At 41.3% G+C, this 10,550-nt stretch overlaps 1 protein-coding gene across 3 annotated transcripts in view; it reads right to left on the reverse strand.

The window, feature by feature from the left end:
- The window catches only part of rbpjb (recombination signal binding protein for immunoglobulin kappa J region b), a 19,058-nt gene extending 13,510 nt beyond the window's left edge, over positions 1-5,548 (reverse strand). Inside the window, exons 1-2 of one of the 3 annotated variants that reach the window (XM_015059814.1) lie at positions 5,383-5,415; positions 379-490 (exon numbers count right to left, since the gene is read on the reverse strand). The gene's annotated coding sequence lies outside the window, so the exon portion shown is untranslated. Of the gene's footprint in view, positions 1-378; positions 1,955-5,382 lie in introns of those variants that run through there. The other 2 variants (XM_015059812.1, XM_015059813.1) reach the window with 2 other exon arrangements.
- Positions 5,549-10,550: the final 5,002 nt, after the last annotated feature.

Genomic DNA, 10,550 nt, shown 5'->3' on the forward strand with positions numbered 1-10,550 from the left:
GGTTTCAAATTCAAAGAATTAACAAAAAAAGGAAAGGGTGAGAAAAAAAACCAAAAAAAAAAAAAAAAAAAAAAAAAACCAACAACCCCGAAGCGAATGCACAAGTGTCACACGTGTAATCAGACTGAGGTGAGGAAATGCATACAGTGAACTCAGGATGACCCAACAAAAAGACTCGAGCGCTTGCCAAGAAGTTCTGCTCTCCCCCAGATGTGTCCGTGTGGGGGTGGGCTGAACTCTCAACGCCTGGCTCAGGGGGACGGTGGGGAGCGAGAGACGGGAACGAGGAGGAGAAACAGAAGATGTAGAGAGAGAGACAGAGAGGGGAGTAATGGAAGGACAGAGAGGGGAGAAAAACAACAACAAAGCTGACCTCACCAGCAAAAACTTCTTGTTTTTTGGAGTTTTTTTTCCTCATTCGGAGCTTCTTGCCCCTTAAAAGGCACAGACCGCGTCTAGATGGAGACGCCGCATCACACCTTGACTCATGCTGCACACATGAACAGATGTCAGTGACACCTGACACGCCAGGGTCTTCTCACACTCTCACACGCACGCACGCATGCACACACACAAACGCCGTTCCAGTCTGCAACGTTAGGCTCGGAGCTGGAGTTTGACAGAGCCTTTGTTATGAAAAGTATGGGGCCTCCTCAGAGTGCCGCTCTGTGTGTGTGCGCGTGTGTGTGTGTGTGTGTGCACACTAGGGGAGTTGAGGGGATGCAGCAGAGGAGGAAGTCCAAGAGAAATTGCGGTTTATCCATTTCATAATGGACGAGAGAAGGCTTTCTTACTTCACTCTAATGACATTTTCATGGGATATTTCCATCTGACAGCAAAGCAGAATTTAGTAATTTCTGTATTACTGACTGGCCGAATTTTATAAACAAGAACAGGCAGCTGAACTGATCTGAAGCATCCATTAATCAAGGTCCCTAAAATGATTTATCTTAAATTCTCAAAGAAATATTAACTTTGCAGATTTTTAGGTCCTTCATATTCATTCAAAAAGGCAAAAATATTAAGAACTGGAATAGGAAACCTGACAAAAAACACAAACAGGAAGGGAGGACAAAATTAAGGGAAATGGGAGGAAAGGTAAAGGAAAGGGAAGAAAGAGCAAAGGAAGGAAGGACAGTTTGGAAACCACTGCTTTAGACAACGGGATGTGAAAAGTCTGGGAATAAGATTTTTTTTTTTTTTTCAATGCTTACTTTCTTAATTCTTTAAAGAAATCACCAACAGGTGTTTTGTTTTTTTTTTCCTAAACTTTGTCTTGATGTTTGGTGTGAAACCTATAAAGGTCAGGGACTGATGTTTTCATCCCTTCACTGTCTGACAGATTCAAATACCACCGCTTAGTTAGAGAAGGACGCAGCTGTGATGAGGTGTTAAAGAATATATGTTTGTATTCATATCTTCAGATCTTCCTCCAGACTACTGCATGCTGCTAGAATAAGAAACTGGTGTCAGCTCGGTTGTGTGCAACACCTCTTGGCTTTTGGTTAACACCGTTTCACTGCTCAAGAAACCAAACCAGAACCAGACCGCTGCATCAAGACAGATCGGCTGTAGTCCAAAAGGAAGTTTCCCTCCGATGGTCGTCATCCAGACCCTTCATGGTTTTGACTGTTGCGGCATGAAATTACAGATTTTCCTGCATTTTCTGTCTTTAAAGGTTCGGCCAAAGTTACACTTTTTTTTTAAAGCTTTATTTTTGCCATAACATGATCTTGCAAACTTCCCCAAAAAAATTAATAAAGATTTTAACTTATATTTTACATGCAAATAGCATTTCTAAGTACCTTCTTGAAATGGCAGTCTTAATACAAATCAAACCCTGCCCTGAAAAATTTAATATTGGTCATTCCAGTTAACATGAACTGAATGCACATGAGAAGCAAATCAAACAGAACACTAAAAAAAAAAAGTCAATGATTGGTCAAAAAAGTACAAAATAAGGTTAAAAGGCTAAAATGCTAAGATTTTTCTGTAAATCTTAATTCTGTAAGATTTACAGAAAAGGTGCGATGACTGGTAAAGATTGAAAGTCCGCAGAAAATTTGCGAATGATAAAAAGTTGTGATCGCAACTTCATGGAGGGAACAGCAACAGTCTCTAGTTATATATATATATATATATATATATATATATATATATATATAAACTAAATCAGATCAAATCTGGTGTTTCTAGGATGAACTGGCTGATCGGCCGCCTCTCACTCAGAGCATCTCCTTTAGCGCAAAAGACGGAAGGAGAAGTGAGACAGTGACCAGCTCACAAACCAACTTCCTGTGGAAAACTAGTGTGTAGACAAACATAAAAAAAAACAGACATGTTCCTGAAATTTTGCATGCAAAATTAAAAACATGCATCCAGCTTTTTAAGGAAATTAAGCACAAATTGTTGATAAAGAACCCTTCCTATCCCCCCCCAGAAAGTATGAATCAAGTTTGTCAGAGCAGAGCAAAGCGAAAACACAGAAAGTATCACAAATAATCTGATGCAATAGCAGAATGACGGGAAGGAGAGCTGTAATTTTTTTGTGCTTAAAGGAAATTTGCATGTTTATTCTGAGAGAAGAAACTCCAGCAGAGGCAGAAGAGGACAGAGGGAAGGGAAACAGAGAAAAGGAGAACAGATAAAACTAATAAAAAGGGGAAATGTACAAGAGGTGAGACCACCAAAAAAAAAAGTGTCAAACACATACCAGTAAAAAAAACAAAACAAAAAAAACAGAAGGACTGTGGTGTGCGTGTGTGTGTGTCAGCAAAGGTAAGTTAAATGAGTATTGAGATGAAGAGGAGCAGACAAGGCATCTGGCTTTTCATCCGCAACAGCAGCTAAAGCAGAGAGGGACTGTCCCTGTCCCTCACACACACACACGCACACACACAGATGTAGAGAGTGGGCACCTTTTTACAGTCATGCACAGTGAAAAAGCTCAACTAGCTTCAGAAGCCCCGCTGATTGAACCTCCCAAACCTTAACGGATTTTGAAACAAAACACTGTGCTGAGCAACAAGGGAAAACATTTTTAACATTTAACATTTTCAACACCAACTGATGCCAAAAGCAGTAGAGATTTTTCCTACAACAGTTTATTTGTCTATCGGGTTGTGACTGAGCTCAAGTACGGCGCAATTAGTGCTGCAGCTATCCGATATATTAGCAATCAATACTGTATTGAATAATCTCTTGATTAATTTGAGTGATTAATGTTGCGCAACTGGGGTGCATTTCCTAGAAAAATGGAGGTTGAGCTGCTAAACGGAGTTTTAAACATGCAACGTGCAACTCAAAGATTCAAACCCGCTTGTCCATCATCCCTCTCCTGCGGTTTAAATCCTGTCCATAAAACGCCCAAGTAATGACCAGAGTTAAAATGTGTATAATGATGTGAAATACTCAACTATAACTACACAAAAAAAAAAAAAAAGGTTTTGACATGTTTTTGCTGTGACAGCTGGGCGATTCGTCAGGCAATCCACACCAACCTAGCTGCACAACTTCCACAGATCCCCCTTCACACACACACACACCTACAGATTCAAACCTGCAACCTCCACCTCTCTGTGGACTAACTTCAGACCCTGAAAGGGATGATGCACTCTCTCTCAGGTCAGGGCTGATGCCAAACAGAAAGTCATCCAGCCCCGTTTAAAAGTGGAAAATTGATGTAGCGAAACCTTTAGAAATGGGGAATTGAGAAGTAAAAAAAACCCAAAGAGTAGAACATCACGATGCACAGTGGTACAACCACAAGCTGCATTTAAAGCGGACCGTTTTAGAGGGAGAGAGAGAGAGAGAGAGAGAGAGAGAGAGAGAGAGCTCCACGTCTGTCATATTTTGGGCCATCAAAAAACCATCACATGAACCCAAGGGCCACTTGCAAGCCAAGGAACTGGCAGCACATGAATAAAGAGGGGGACACATCAAAAGGTGCTGGGCCCCTTTTTTTTTTTTTCCCTCAAAACCCAAAGCGCGGCTTTTCCAGGCAACGTGCAACCCCTCAATTTCCTCGCCGAGAGCCATGTGCGAAGGCCGAGCACATGTGCGCACGCAAAACCCAATAACCTGTTCCAAATAACAAAGATGACAAGCAAAAAAGGCGAAACACATGCAAGCGCTTTGCAGCGAGCCGCAGCATCCGGCAACATGGAGCGCTGAATGACTCGCAGCGAACTGAAGGGCAAACGAAACGCTCCGAAAACCTGCAGCGGCGTCGTGTTCGGCGCGTGGCGTTTTCAGAGCCGAAGACTGAGGAAGGAGGAGAAGTCCCGCCTCTCGGGGGTTGAACGTCCACAAACAAACTGTGAGGAAGAAGCTCGTTTCCACACAGTCTTGTGGACAGGAAAGTCTCAGCGGAGATCAGACCCGTCATAATCGATGGCGGCGGAGCAACTGTGATGCAATACAATAGGGAACGACGGATGGACTGAGGATGGCTGATGGCAAAAGATGCTGCGAAGGCGATCCGCCCGGAAACGCAGAAATGCACAGCAGTCATTACCGACATCACCAGGAAAAACATCAACACCCCTTACATGGATTTTACTGGAAATGTATTTCATTGGGGAAAAAAATGGAGAAACTTTCACAAACACATTCTGAAAGGAAGAAGCATCTGTTTTTATTCAGTCATCTTTAGTTTTTTTTGGAGAAGTTGAACCTCCACTTCAGCCAAAAGTCTTTTCCAGCTTTTTATAAAAAAAAAACAAAAACAAAAAAAAAACCTCTTTCCCGTCTCTACTGAGAAAAAAATAAACAAAAAAAAATCCCCACAGCATAATGGTGTCATCACTGTGTGTTCCCGTGGAGACACTCCGTGATTCAGGGTGATGTCTGGTGTCCATTTAAAAATAACTGAATTATTTGTTTATTTGCATCTTTTAATGTATTTCTAATATCGTATAAAAAGGCTTAAGTAGTTAAATGAAGAGTCTGCGGAATGTGCCAATTTTTAATTCAAATAATTTTTGTAGCCGATGGATCAATCAGAATAACCAATTAATCGCCGGAGTAATCGATTAATCATCAGAAAAATCGATTGTCTGTGTAACTGATTAATTGTCAGAATTTCAGATTAATCGATTACTAAAATAACTGGCAGCTGCAGTCCAAGCTTGTGTTCATCTACCACATAAAACCTCAACAGAATACTTTGAAGTTTGTGGTTGCAACGTGTCAAAATGGTGAAGAACTTTAAGCGTTTGGAGGCGGCACAGCTTTTCTATCTTTAGAGATGAAATTCTGACTACACGCAAGTCACCAAAGACTTCAGTTTCCAAGCGGACGGACGGACATATCAAAAGACGAGAAATTAACGCGCGTTACGTACCGCAAGGGACAAAACAAAATTGGCAAAACATTTCTCACCTTGTTAGGCGCTGTGGCTGAGGGCGCTCCCCAAACTTCCTGCAGAGAGACAAAGTGAGAAAGAAAAAAAACACATAAGTGGGTCAGTTATTAACCACGAGCAAACAAACAAATGGCAAACACGGCGATGCTAAACGGCGCGTCTTTCCACGCACACAAAAATCCACCCACTCTCTGACCCTGATGGAGCGCATTTCTGCAGAAGCAAGCGGGTCAAAGCGAGCGGAGGGTGGAGAGGTTGAATAGAAAAAAGTCAAGAAGATACTGTTATAAAAACGTGCATGAAGCTCAGCCACATGCCGCAGATGGTTTAAGATTAGATTAACCTCTTTCGTGTTGATCAGAAGATGCATCCACAAACTTAGCTTGGTTATCTGCACATCTAAACGGCCCCATGGCGGTGGCCTGGATGTTTGACGACCCTGTTCAGCGACTTGTTGGTGAGCAAGTCGAGCAGCAGCCTTCTGGCTTTTTGGAAACATCCAGAAATGTCTCACTTGATGAATTTATGACAGGGAAACTAGTTTAAAGGTTCACACATTTCACAAGCACTGAGTCAACCTTAAGCATTTTGTAAACTAGACACCACAGGATGTGATGGGGCCCACAGACATAAGAGGAACTGGATGCGTTTCATCACCACGGATTACTGAAAGATGCCAAACAGGCGTAAATCTCACCTAACAGGATGAGGGATTCAACTCTTCTGATGAAATCGACTCAACGGGGCCCAAGTCAGGTAACGTTTCTGAGTCGAGATGAACTTTAGAAGACAGAAACTATTGATTTACGCGCTTTAGAAATACACCAATGGTCAAAGCAAAGTGAAAATCAAGAAATCTGGTGCTTATCTTCAGTACACGTATAAATCTGAAGTGCGTCTCTGGAGTACAGTTACTCCACTTTGGGGAAAAAAAAAAAAGTCAAAACTCTGAGTTTTAGCTTCAATCTGAGCAGAGCTGATCTGAGCCACTTCTACACTAGAATCACATGAGAAACAAAGTCTGACGGCCCAACTGAATATGTTTTTGACCCATTAGGCGTCCAAAAAACCTGAAATATCTGAGCTCCACCCGTAGGTGGTGATAAAGTCGACACAAACAACATTAAAGTTTTAAAACCAGACGGCTAAAGCAGCGCTGGACAAAATTTTTTTCCCTAAAATCACTGCTTGCGTTTCCTTTGACTTGGTTTACCGTTTCCTCTCAGTCGTTAACGTCTTCAGTTCACATCTGACATGTTAAAGGAAAAGCCAATCAGGATGAAGGACGACCGATGTTGAGAAACCAGCTAAAACAGATCAGGTGTTGATCTGCGCCAAACAACAAGCAGCATGTCTGCTCAACAGCTGACAGCAAAAAGCCTGACTAAATATCGGCTTGCTAGAGTGGCGTTATTCTAGGAAGAATGACGAATGGGTAAGTTTTTGCAGTTAGCACTGAAGAGTCTTCCCTGACGGTACGGGGACGTTCCAAGATGACAACGCCAGAATTCATGAGGCTCAAACTGAGAGAGTCTGGACCTTCAACCCGTTCAGAATCTGTGGGGTTAACACCAGATGAAAATAAACCTTGTGACAGAAACGTTTCGAAACAATGCCACAGTGAACATGTGCTGTAATAAAAGGTTGTTTTTTTTTTTTTTTTTAGCTTTTTGTGGCGACTTTTTTGGCAAGGTGTCGCAGTTCTAAATATGAAACTATGAAAATTGGTCCTTTTTTTTTTTCTCTCCAGCTTCTTAGACCAAAAGAATTACATACAAATCCATGCCTGGACCAATTTAAGTTTTATCTTCAACAGTTAAGTTTTTTTGAAAGATATTTGTTAAACTAAAGCCACGTATGTCCAGTCAATGAAGACCCGATTAAAGTCAAAATCTGCATGCAGCACTCAAACCACCAACCCTCACCACATGGGCATGTATGTAACCAAAATTAATCTCAGCTCAAAGTTAGGAGAGTTTTCTTTCTTTGTTAGTTATTTAAAAAAAAACTGCATGTAAAAAAAAAAAACCCAACACCATCTGCATGTAGCTGTCTGACCATTTTCCTCTCTTATTTAACAAAAAAAAAGATCACCAACTTTGCACAGGCGAAATAGAAACTAGTAACAGTCAGAGGAGGCTGTGGAGAGGCATGCAGGGTTTTTCCTGTGGCGGGGCTCTACCTCTCAGCTAACTACTCATGAACTGCGGCCAGGTAGTTTTTTCCGGAATCAAGCTGACAACCACATAAACAAAAGACCTCGGCGCTGCTGCGACAGGAAGCAGAAAGCAAGGCCAAACCGCTGATAGAGTTAACATCAAACGTGCTGCTGATCAGCTTCTCATCCACTTAAGATCTCGGGGCAGAAGAGCGGTTGGCATCGGCGTCGAGAATCCAAAATCTCTGAAGTCCACCAAAAGGAAATGCATATTTAGAAGGATTCAGAGGAAACAAACGAACGGGAGAACGGCTGGATGTCACAAGCACGAACACTTTCTTATCTGCATCAAGGATTGTACACGAGCGTGAAACCGAGACATCTACCGAAGCCTTATCCTCTGCACAGGCTGCCTGTCATCTCTGGGCTCCGAGAGCACATGTGTTCAGCATGAATCAGTCAGTGAATGACCTGTGAACAGAATAATTGCAATCTTATTTGTCTCATTCAGTTAAATTACAGCTTGTGCTACATCAGACGCGGAGGGTCAGTTGAAATAAAAAAAAACAAACAAAATGCGAGTCCCACCTGCAGATGTTTAGCGGCGATTCATTCCAGGCGAACCAACCACCTTCCACGATCAGACAAACGAGTCGGTAAGCTTGGGTTCGATTCTGATCGCGGCTGTTTGCCTCTGACTAAAAGGGTCAGGAGAAATCTCAGAGGAATCGAAAGCCAGTTGCAGATAATCGAGTAGAAATAGTTTGAGGCAAAATCAAAGTGTGGATTTTTTATTTTTTTTTTGTGAACAACTATTTTATCCCCAAAGCTAAAAATATCTTGACTCTTTACATTTTGTAATCTTAGACGGACAAGAAATTCCAAGTATTCAAATCAATTATAATATTCAAAAATCGCAGTGAAATATCAGACTTTCAGCATTGTGCAAGCGTCAGCTGCTGCAGGATATTAGAAAACTATTACAAACACAGTAATATCCCATTTTTTTTTTCTTTCCGCTTTCGCCCTCATTTGTGCTCCCGTCACTCTGACCTTTGGGACCAAGTCGTTTATGTCCAGTCGGAGCTAAATATCACATTTAAGCGAGGAAAATCCAACCTTGTAACACTAGGAAAACAATAACTATTGTGCTCCAAACAACCATTTGAATATTGAACATTGATAGCGATGCATCGTTCAGCACTAACCGCAGGGTTGCTCCAAAACGCATCGTTGCCAATGGCCATATGAATCCATGATCCCAAACAGTCTTTTCGCAACATAAAAACTGAGCACACCGATATCGTGTTGATGTTTTGATAAACTGCTCGGGCCCATCTAAGACCGTAGTGGTGCAGCTGCTCATAAATAATGAAAACACAAAGATCTCAACCTAGATTTCCAGACACTCTGTTGCAGGTTTTTGACATACTCCTGCATTTTTTTTTCCCCCTGCCTCTCTCGTGTATTTCCTGGTCGAGTTGGAAAATCCCAGAAGCTGAACCAGTGATTTCCTAACAGGCAGTACAAGATATTCAGATGTGCTTAAAGGAAAAAAAAAAAAAAAAGCGCACATGATTATGTTTTCTACCGTCATTAAATGAGACCAAATGTTTGATTTTTTTTTTTTATTCCAGGTCAGTTTATGTTGCTTTCTGTAGACAAACATGACAATATATTTTAACAAATGATGAAAGCCCAGGTGATGTCAAGGCATTGAAAGCTTCTTATTGATTCATAATATTCAAGTTAAATAAGAGAGGAGCCCATATCTACTACTGAGAAGCAGATATGACTTGTGCCTGAGCCAGATGATGGGAAAAAAAAGGTGGAATGCTTATAAGGGAGGACAATCAATAAGGTTCCCACAGTGCAGCGCTGATGCTTCCACCGGCTAATAGATTCCAGACGGCTCTCTTATCTTCCTTCAGCTCTCTTCTGAACATCACAGCACCTACTGCGCGCTCCGAATGATGGGAGACGGGATTACTGCAGGGAGCGTGATGTTTAAGGCAAAATAAAGGAATAATACGTGAATGGGAGGGAAGAGGAAAACATAAAATACAGATACATTTATGTGAATGCTTTTCTTATTTTTTTTTTTTTATTACAAGTCTCCACCTCCACGTTTAGGTGATTTTATTCAGTGATATAAAAAAAATAAAAATAGTGAGCATTAAGATAGTAGCAGTAGGATATAAAGTGAGATCAAGGCTTTCAACTTGTGACATGCGCTTTTTGGTTAGCCAGTTCTGTGAAAAACCACAGTCCACACTTCTCTTCACCTCCACAAACTGACTTTAGCACATCAAGTCGAAACACAAAACACCAAAAAACAGAAGAAGCCCGAACGCAGGAAACCACAAAAAGGTAGAGCTGCAGATGTCAGGGGCAAGACGTTCTCACTGTTGCATCAGCACTTCTGCGCCTCAAACATGCAGCAACGTCTCGCTGCTGCTAACTTCAGTGAACAGCGGGGTCCTAGAGCCTCGGCTTTTGTCTTCTTTAAAAAAATTTTTTAAAAAAAGCCTCATTATACGAGCTGTCGACATTAGGAATCGGGCAGAAAAAAAAAAAAAAACCCTGACAGTCGTTCGCGGAAAAAGTTGAAGCGTTTCCTGCGTCTCCTCATATAATGTCACTGATTCCAAGAAGCGGAAGAAAGGGAGAGGAAAGACGCAGATCACTCAGCTGGCAAACAAAACCTTTACTCATCATAGTTAAGAATACATTAGAGCCACACACTGCATAAAGAATATTTCTCTTCGCTGTGTCAAATAAGATTGCTTATTTTAGTAATCGATTATCTTGATTACTCGATTTTTCATTAAACCACTTTAGCCTCTTTTATGCAACAGAAGTAAATTATTTTTTTTTAAATAAGAAAAACATTTTATTGCTTAAAATGCAACAACACTGAACTCCTTTAGTGATTTTGAATGGCGTGAAGCTGAAAAACTGTGCCACATATTTATTATCTTGAATGCAACATGCATATTTTGTACAATTTTGGCTTAGTTACTGCTC

The sequence above is a fragment of the Poecilia latipinna genome, unplaced genomic scaffold, assembly GCF_001443285.1.
Source record: "Poecilia latipinna isolate Pla-1442-1.1 unplaced genomic scaffold, P_latipinna-1.0 Scaffold1658, whole genome shotgun sequence".
NCBI classification, from domain to species: domain Eukaryota; kingdom Metazoa; phylum Chordata; class Actinopteri; order Cyprinodontiformes; family Poeciliidae; genus Poecilia; species Poecilia latipinna.